The sequence below is a fragment of the Eschscholzia californica genome, unplaced genomic scaffold (assembly GCF_041429995.1).
Source record: "Eschscholzia californica isolate CP2 unplaced genomic scaffold, dmEscCali1.0.p SCAF_5, whole genome shotgun sequence".
Taxonomy (NCBI): Eukaryota; Viridiplantae; Streptophyta; class Magnoliopsida; order Ranunculales; family Papaveraceae; genus Eschscholzia; species Eschscholzia californica.
The window spans coordinates 20,974,317-20,983,858 of NW_028238472.1; the positions used below are offsets into that span (position 1 = coordinate 20,974,317).

A 9,542-nucleotide genomic window follows, 5' to 3' on the forward strand; every position below is an offset into this window, starting at 1 on the left:
TCCAAATTACAAAACCACCCCTAGGTGTGCCTTTCTCCCGTTTTTAACCATTTTTCGTGCTCAATTCCTTAATAGACACCTGGGAAAGAGAAACACACAATTCATCAGAGTAACTACCCGAAATGGACTAACTAGCCCAAATTAAGAGATTCAGATGAAGCATTTTCATGACTCATCAAACAGGAAAATAAGACTTTTTTATTCCTAGTTAGCCTAGGATATGTTTCATTTTACTAACCTACTAACGTTTTTGTTCAAGTGTGAGAATTACACAGGAAATACAAATTAAGACAGTGCAAAAACACGAAGTGTCAGTCGTATAAAGGAATTATTCATATAGGAAAAATATTTACACTTTGAAAGAAGAAGAATATGAAAGGGAGAGAGAATATAATGGAGAACTCGCCACCACAATGGGAGTAGTAACCGCAAGAAATGCATGTTTGATCCCTCAGGGGGCCCTTCTTAATCGTAACATATATCCTTGAACATTGAAAAATGCATCTCTGGCATCACAAGGAAATCCTCCTATTAATCGATGAAAGGGATATGTTGGGCGAGCGTGAAGGATTGTGTTTAATATGGTAAGTCGCCCATTTACCAAACCAGAATGTTCTGATGAACCCAGCGACACCTTCCATCTCTCTATAAGGACCGTGAGCTCGAAGGTCGGAATCGACCACCATGCGGAAGATCAGGCTGGAGTAAATGTGAGGAAAAGTAACCCAAATAGCACGAAAGCCCATGGCAAGGGAATAAATGATCTTTTATCTCTAAGAGAACAATAAGAAAAAGAGGAAATAGAATGGAGAAGATAAAGGAAAATTCACCACCACAACGGGAGTAAAAATCACAAGCACTGCATGTCTAACCTCTCTAGGGCCCTTTCTCGACTGTAAAAAGTACCCCAAATGAACAACACGTCTCTATCATCACGAAGAACTCCTTCGACTGATCGATAGAAGGGGCGTACTAGACGAGCGTGAAGTATTGTGTTCCATATGGTAGGTCGGCTCATTTACCAAAACAGAATGTTCTGATCAACCCAACGACATCTTTCGTCTTTGTATAAAGACCGTGAACACAGAGGTCTGGATCGACCACCATGCGGAAGATTAGGCTGAAGTTAATTTGAGGAAGAATAACTTAAACAACAAGAAGGGCCATGACATAGGAAAAATTGATCTCTCATCTCTAAGAGAATTTATAGAAAAGAACGGGTTGATAATTAAAGCGACCAGGCGTGTGGGAAGTCGAACCAGAATGGCATAAATGAAGAACAAAATCTGTTCTCAGGAGAAGCTAAAGGCAACAAATCTGTCGCATCCAAAACACACGTATGCAGCCCTCGAAAGCATCGTTCCTCACATAAATAAAAATAACCGGAATTCGCCAACAACTCTGGTGTAGGTATATCGTAAACCCTAAAGATTTATTTACTTAAATCAATTATGCGTTATTTTTATTTTAATACGAATAGACCTAGTCCAGGAATGACTATATAAATCTTCTACTCCTTAGTTTCTCCTATTTCAACTAAGGAGTGGTAAGACTCGTGATTATCGAAAAAATTGTCATCAGTTGACTACGGTCCATAAATCATAAAAAGACCACAAGCCTAAAGGGAGTAGTAACCACAAGAACTGCATGTCTGGCCCCTCAGGGGCCCTTTCTCAACCGTAACAAATATCCTTGGACATAGAAAAATGCGTCTCTAGCATCACTAGGAACTCCTCCGACTGATCGATCAAAGAGATATACTGGACGAGCGTGAAGGATTGTGTTCAATATGGTAGGGTGATCCAATTTATGAAGACATGATGTTTTGATGAACCCAACGACACCTTCCATCTCTGTATAAAGACTGTGAACACGAAGGTCGGAATCGACCACCATGCGGAAGATCAGGCTCAAATTAATTTGAGGAAAAGAACCCAAACAGCAAGAAAAGCCATGGTGAGGGAATAATTGATCTCTCATCTCTAATAGAAGAAGAAGAAGAAAATGCAATAGAATGGAAACCAAAAAGGACCACCATAACGGGAGTAATAACCACGCGCACAGCATGTCTGACCCCTCAGGGCCCCTTCTCAACCGTAATAAATATCCAGTACATTGAACGCGTCTCTGGCATCACGAAGAACTCGTTCGACTGATCAATGGAAGCGACGTACTAGACGAGTGTGATGGATTGTGTTCAATATGGTATGTCAGCCCATTTACGAAAACAAAATGTTGTGACGAACCCATCGAAACCTTTGGTCTCTGTATAAAGGCCATGAACACTGCGGTCTGGATCGACCACCATACAGAAAATCAGGCTGGAGTTAATTTGAAGAAGAATAACCTTAACAACAAACAAGGGCCATGACAAGGGAATAATTGATCTCTCATCTCTAAGAGAATTTATAGAAAAGACTGGGTTGATAATTAAAACGACCAGGCGCCATATTTTTGGAAAATAAAGGCTCATTAAGAACCAAAGACATGTAGAGAAATCCTGTGTGGGAAGTTGAAACAGAATGGCATAAATGAAGCATGATCGATAATTAGGGCACTTAAAAGAAAATTCAACTGCTGGCAATTAAAGAAGTTCACTTGGTCAAGGGGAACAACCAATGACGAATTACTGGCTAAACAATACAAAGGGAAGGAATAAAATATTGTACTTGAAGGATCTATTACATAAAAAGTTACAACCCAAGATAGCAGACTTTACATCCTAATCCAGATCTGGACCCGCTAAGACAGGATCTATAGCAATGACTTGGAGGATGAAAAATCTATGTTCTCCGATAACTTTCATGTTGGAACTCATTGATTGAATAATTGAATGCTAAAAATTAGATTCAGCATTCAGTCGTTAATGATTTTGGTCTTATTACGACTGTTGAAATCATTTACATTTATTGTAGAACTACAAATTGTTCGAATGGATTTGAAATATAATGTTCCTGGTATTCCTTTTCATTAAACCACCTGCTACTTGGTGTCTTGTCGAAATTCGTTGTGAAACAGTTTGATTGGAGGAGGATGAAGATATTAACTTTATTAATCAACTTTTATGGGTCGAAATTCTTCTTATAATTCCTTACTAGATATTCAACTCCCTATATATTATATGGAAATTATAGATGTAGTTTCATATCTAAACTTAAAAAGGCCAATATTCTTGTTTCTCAATAAGCTCGTGCTTTGGTATTAGAGGTTTAGCTTTGCTGCACTGAAAAAGTGGTTTTTGTTGAAGGTTGTAGGAAAGGATTTTATAGCACCGAGAAGCAGCTAAGCCGTAATCTTGTTGATTTATTGCGACAACTTAGTATAGACTTCGATAAGTTAGTCTTAATTAGTTCTCTGAATGATATTGTTTTTACTTTCGTTTACTATTTGAATTATTGACTTCGTTATTTTGCGGAGTTCGATAGAAACGAAATAGAAGAATGTACTTTCAAGTACTTTTTGGTTCGAATGTTTGGTTTTGTATTAGCTATATAAGTAGTTTCTAAATGGCACATGTTTTATATTATTTCATTAGTATATTTTTTTCTAGTAATCAATAATATTACTTCTACAGTAGCAGTAGTAACGAAAGGTGGATTCTTCGGGGAATAAAGAAAAATCTCCAAGGAATAACAGACTTGGTCAATCAAGATCGACTTACGGGGCATCTTTAATTTTGATCTAAAAACAAACCCGATTGCATTTCAGTCCTTAATTATCATCTTCTTTTTCTTGTTTTTGTGCTTCTTCTTTTTCTTTCTGTAAAAACTAATCTTCTTCAATTTCTCTAAGTTGAAGAAGATGACAAAGGGGAGATTCATCATGGCTGTAGCAGGGCTACCCAAAGTTTCTCCACCATTATTTAGAATTTTAGATAGAGAGAGAAAGGATTTCTTTCTTTACCTTTAAAGAAAACCCTGAAATAGTAAACTAAAGTAAAGCCTAATTGAATGCATCTAGAGAAACTTCAGAAATACTAAAAAATCTTCCTGAATATTAAAAAAAGCAAATCCTTAACTCTAAAACCCTATAAACAATTTTGGCAAATCATTCACACAAAAACGTAATTAAATAGTCCAATTACACAATTCAAAGAGGGTTCATCATCTCTACTCACTGAAGATACTGGAATAGTTGATAATGAAGTCAGTCAATTGGAAAATAATTTCCAAGCCTAACCCCTAGTATTTCCCCACTCTGATGATGTCTTCGTTGATTCGAGTAATACCTAGCTAAATGGATGAGATGCCTTCATAGGGGACAACAACATTATCTCCGATGTTGCCGAGAAAGTCCAAACCTGACCAAAATCAGAACCTGCAGGTATAACCCAAAAACCACCAGCTAAGGCGGATGAAATCCACCGCCACAACGGCAATTACAGTAAAAGAATCGTTCTATTCATTATCACGGAAAACATCACCAAGTTGATTTTTAGTTCTAGGACGCTTACCAAGTAAATAATGAGTTGAATTGAAAAAATGAGAATTGAGGTTTTTATCTAAAGAAGCAGAAATTGAAGTTGTAGAGGAAGAAATGGGGAGATGAAGATTACGGAGCAAAAGATAACAAAATTAAATTTCGGATCTAAAATAGAAATGTCTCCCAAGTCAAATTTTGTCGATCGAAGTCTTTATTCCCCATAGATTATTCTTTATGCCCCAAAGTCGCGACCTAACGAAAAATAGAAAAACTAATTTAAAAAAAAATATATATAAATATATCTTTTTCCGACATAATCTAAATGCGTCGAAACAAGTCTGTGCTCACTATTTTCGGCCAGATAGTACGAAACAGGCCACCGGGAATAGTGGGGTTTATGTTATTTTACAACGATTTTTCAACGCGAATTTTTCCACGCAGAGTATGAGTCGGAAAGGTATTTGCTACGCCATTTTTTCCACTACTTTCTGACGGCCTTTCTTTGTCGAAAATAGTCTTTTGCGACGAAATTTTATCTATTTCCGACGGTTTTATTTTGTCACAAGTAGTCTCTTTTTTGTAGTGATTACAGAAGAAATTGAAATTTTTTGGAAGAATCACGGAAGGATAACCAAATAAGTCATAGAAAGGCCAAGGAGACTTACGTCCCAATCTACCAAATCGACTCTATCTCCATCAACATGGAAAAAGAGAAGAGACAAAATCGATTCGTCAAAAGAAATGTGTCATCTGATTTTCAAATTTGAAATCAGAGAAGGAGTAATTCTGAAAATCATCCCCAACTTCTAACCAGATCTTATGAAAAGATTAAGCGGGGAAAGAAATTCTATTTACCACCTAAATTCATCCCCACGACGAAGTAAGTAAGTTGAACCGACTCCCAAGGTTAGCATTGCCTCTTTGAATAGACCTCCCGTGTAGCACAATTCTTTGAATGAAATAGTGAGCAAGGAACTTCAAAATCAAACTTAAATAAGGGTCCCATCACGACCTTGAAGAAATCAAAGTAATTGAAGAAATAAGATAAGGAGAAAAACAACTTAGTCAAAGTTACACATGAAGAAAAATATCAAAGGAAAGGAACAACTTAGAAAAAGTTTTCCACGACAAAAATCAAGGAATCAAGCAAGCTATTTATAGGCAGAAGTTGAAGGGCAAAATTTTCGAAACAGATTTAAAGAATAAATGAGAAACGCCTTTAAAACTGGTGAAGTGATCAATGTGTGCATAAGGAAATTGTGGCGAACAAAATCTAAAAGAAGAAATTTGAGGTGAAGAAATAGAAAAGGAAGAACAAAATCTATTCTCAAGAAAAGCTAAAGGCATTCAAGTCTGTCGCATCCAAAAACACACGTATGCAACCCTCGAATGTTGTGCTCATTACTTACATAAAAATAACTCTGAAGATTTATTTACTTAAATTTATTATGCATTATTTTTATTTTCTTACGAATAACCCTAGTCCAGGAATGATTATAAAGTTCTTCTACTCCTTAGTTTTTCTTCTTTTAACTAAGGATTGGCAAGACTCGTGATTATCTAAAAATTGTCATGAGTTGACTACGGTCCATAAGTCATGAAAATACCACAAGCCCAACGGGTGAACCCGTATCAAGTCAACTGGGAGGTTGAATCTAAAAGATGTCTACCTTTCAAGCCCAGAAATAGGAGGTCCCTACGATTGGCCTAGGCACCTAAGCGCTGCTCTGGCTCAAATACAACCAGGGGGTTTCTTGGATTACGGAAAAGACAAGGGGGGTCTGCGTAAGTAGGGTCGATACTTGAATCCCGAAACATGGGGGGTGAAAGCGTGCTTAATAGTTTACCGACTTAATCCCAAATCTTATCTAAGATCCTAATCGTGAAGATATTGAGTATTTAATAAACCTGAGACACAAAAGTCATGTGGGGAGAAATACTCCCTAGAAGAAAAACACAATCAGAAACAGGATGTATCATGAATACCGAGTATCATTCGATAAGGAACTTGTCTATATCAAATCTACAAGATAATCCCAAAGAGGAAACCTAACATCTCCTAACTACGAAATAGTAGTTTCAATCCAACACAGTGTATCTCAGTCGCTCGATACAGTCGGCCAAAGAAGCTTACAATTTTTCCCCCAAGGTTCGTGAGGAGCAGATTGAGATTAAAGGTACGTAGTAGTCTCAACATCCGGAATGATACCAAAAGGACAAATTTTGACATCATTAGTACTTGTGCCCAATTGTTATAATCCTAAATGGTCCCCAATATTATACTATTAGGTAGGGACGGATCCCGTACTAAGGGGGTGCGAAATTATTTAACTACGGATCACTCATCTTGTTTCTTAAGCGTGTCTTGACTAGCTACATAGATGAAAAATCTCTTTCAACAGAGGCAGTTGCAAGGAGGAAAGTTTGTGCTAAAGTGACAAGCAAATAAACTAAATGATACGCCTTATCTCTTAGTTTCCATCAATGTTCTTGCAAGAGCTTCAATCTCATCTAAATTTAGGAAATCATCATTCCGCCTCATATCGTAAATGTAATTATCAAGCTCAGAACTAATTAACATAATGTCAGGACTACAAAAATTGAGATATAAAATCTAGCAAGACGCACCAACTTACGTTTGTCAAAAAGGGTAAAACCTCTAGATGGACTCCGTCATGCCATACAAAAGAGGAACTTAGTATTCTTCTCAAGGATACTTATAACAGAATGTGCAAGAATATCTATAACAAAACGAGCATGAAAAGTTCTAGCAAAGATGTCAAAACCGAGATGACTTACCAATGTTGGAGTCGGTTCTAATGTTGGAGTCGGTTCTGATGTTGGAATGAAAAGTAATGCTGAAGTCAACTCCGGAACTTCCGGTATTAAACTTGATTAACCCGAAGAAATTTTTTTTTAAAATATCTTTCCATAGTTGATAGTTGAACTTGAATACTTGATTAGATGAAGGAGATGTGATTTTGGTGTGGTTTGAGTTGAAGAAACAAGAAATATATATAGAGATATAGAATTGAATTGTGTAGTGGGATGGTTGGGTAGTTTAATTGAAGCTTATAAGATTTAGGGTAGTTGAATTGAAGTTTATAGAGTTTAGGTAGTTGAATTGAATAATTTCAAAACATAACAATCAAAAATACTTAGAATGCTTATGGATGGAGTGAATCCCTCATCCACGGACGACTTACGCCAAAATAACCCACGCCGATACCACATTATTACATATATATATTTATATAGATATATAAATTAATACTAGTATTAATTTTTTGAGGGGGGATCCAGGGGTGCGGTTGCACACCCTCGCACCCCCTTGGATCTTGTCCCTGCTATTAGGGATGACTGCCCTTATCTTAAACTGATTAGTGACATATACATAAAAGTTCTTGTGTCCCTAATAAACAAATTTTTTTTGTAGTTTTTTAATTTTAACATGAGTATGATGATTTACCCAATCTTTTCCGCAACTTATGTAGACTAGATTGTAAATTAGTTTAGTTAAGAAATCATTAGCTACTAAAAAAGAACTTGTATGACAATTATTTGTAAAATTATAATTTATAGGTCACACCAAATAGAGACAACCAAGCCTTATAATGAAGGCCATGATGGTCGCTATAAGTCGTTTGAATCATTCTAATAACCACTGCCTAGAACGATTGCTTAGACTAAAGAGGAGTTTACTTTAGAAAGATTTGATCTTCAAACTTCTATGGTACTGGTCGTGGTTTTGTGGCCATAGTGGTTTTGGTGAAAATTGAGACGAATTGTGTCTAATGGGGGTATAAAAGTCAATTTACACAATTCAGAATTTCGGCTTTCATGTCAAGTCTTTTTTGAAGTCTGAAATTATTGGGCTCTTTTTTCCGCCCATTCGGACACTGGCCCAATTTAGTTAAGTTTTCAGATTTACTTACATTAAAAATTAAATATCTGAAATCTGAATTGGGACTTAATACAGATTTCTAATCTGAAAAACAAAAAAACAACCACAACGACAGTCTCTTCTACTATAAACCTTAGAAATTGCTAGATCTTATTAAGTTTCTTCAAGTTTGTAGATCTCCATGACTTTAAAGAGTTTAGGTCTGGAAGACTCAAATTGCTAAGCTCTTGCCTTTGTCCCTGGTGCAGGGTTTAACATCGGAGCCATTTCCATCTCCAACAAGTTTTTCATTAGGTTTGGCACTGACACCCTGTTCTTCTCCACATATATCCTCGTAAACCATATTCTGCAAAGTGAAACCATAAATAAATTTTGACTATATAAGAGTAAATCTCTCATACTGTAAGCAATAAGGTGTTGATAGTGTTTTGAGTAAAATAAGTTCCTTATTTTAAACCTAAAAATGATACCTTATTTCTATTATGAAACTCCCCATGATTGTCATTATAAAAAAGAATGGAAGGGAAAAAGGTATTCATACTTTCTTATCAATTGGTGTTATGGAATGTAAGTCAAAATCAAGCGAGAAAGAAACAAACAAAAATAAGAGTACAAGAATTTTTTTGAGAAAAAGTAATTATTCCGAAATTCATGTGCTTTGTATGGCTTCTAGTATGTACATCTCCAAATTTTGGGTATAGTTTATTACTCCACTTTATAATATTTCTGAGTTTGTTATATCTATCTCAAAAAGATTTCTACAATCCATTCAAGTTTTTTGGGTGAATATTAGCCAAATAGGTATTTTGACAATTGAATAAACAAACAATTAACATTAAGGAGTAGTAAGAAATAATCATACCTCCATGGCTTTGTCACTAGGTAGACCGCCTTCTCTTGTAAGTTTCTCATTCTTTTGAGCTTGTGGATATGCTGGTTCAACATTGGTGGTAGTGGTCGTTATAGCGGTAAGATTGGTGGTACCGTTAGTGGTGTTCGAGTAGTAGGAGTTCAATGTTGCTTCCAAATCATTCATCATCTTACTTATCCTTTCATTATGATTATCAGTCATGGGAGAGAAATCATGTAATGTCCTGAATTAATAGTCACACTAGTTTATATTGAGTTATTTCTAGAAAAAATTAGTCAAACAATAAAAATTGAATCTTGCCAACAACCCTTGGCTCAAGTGGTAAGAGGTAAGTCTTCCAACTTA

At 36.0% G+C, this 9,542-nt stretch overlaps 2 long non-coding RNA genes across 2 annotated transcripts in view; one reads left to right on the plus strand and one right to left on the minus strand.

Moving 5' to 3' along the window:
- Window positions 1-9,542, plus strand: part of LOC147537762 (uncharacterized) — a 75,285-nt gene that overhangs the window by 51,496 nt on the left and 14,247 nt on the right. The window lies entirely within an intron of this gene.
- Window positions 8,331-9,420, minus strand: LOC147537764 (uncharacterized). The gene is made up of 2 exons (XR_015224880.1): window positions 9,189-9,420; window positions 8,331-8,672 (listed from the first exon to the last, which is right to left on the minus strand). It is a non-coding gene; the product is annotated as an uncharacterized LOC147537764 (long non-coding RNA).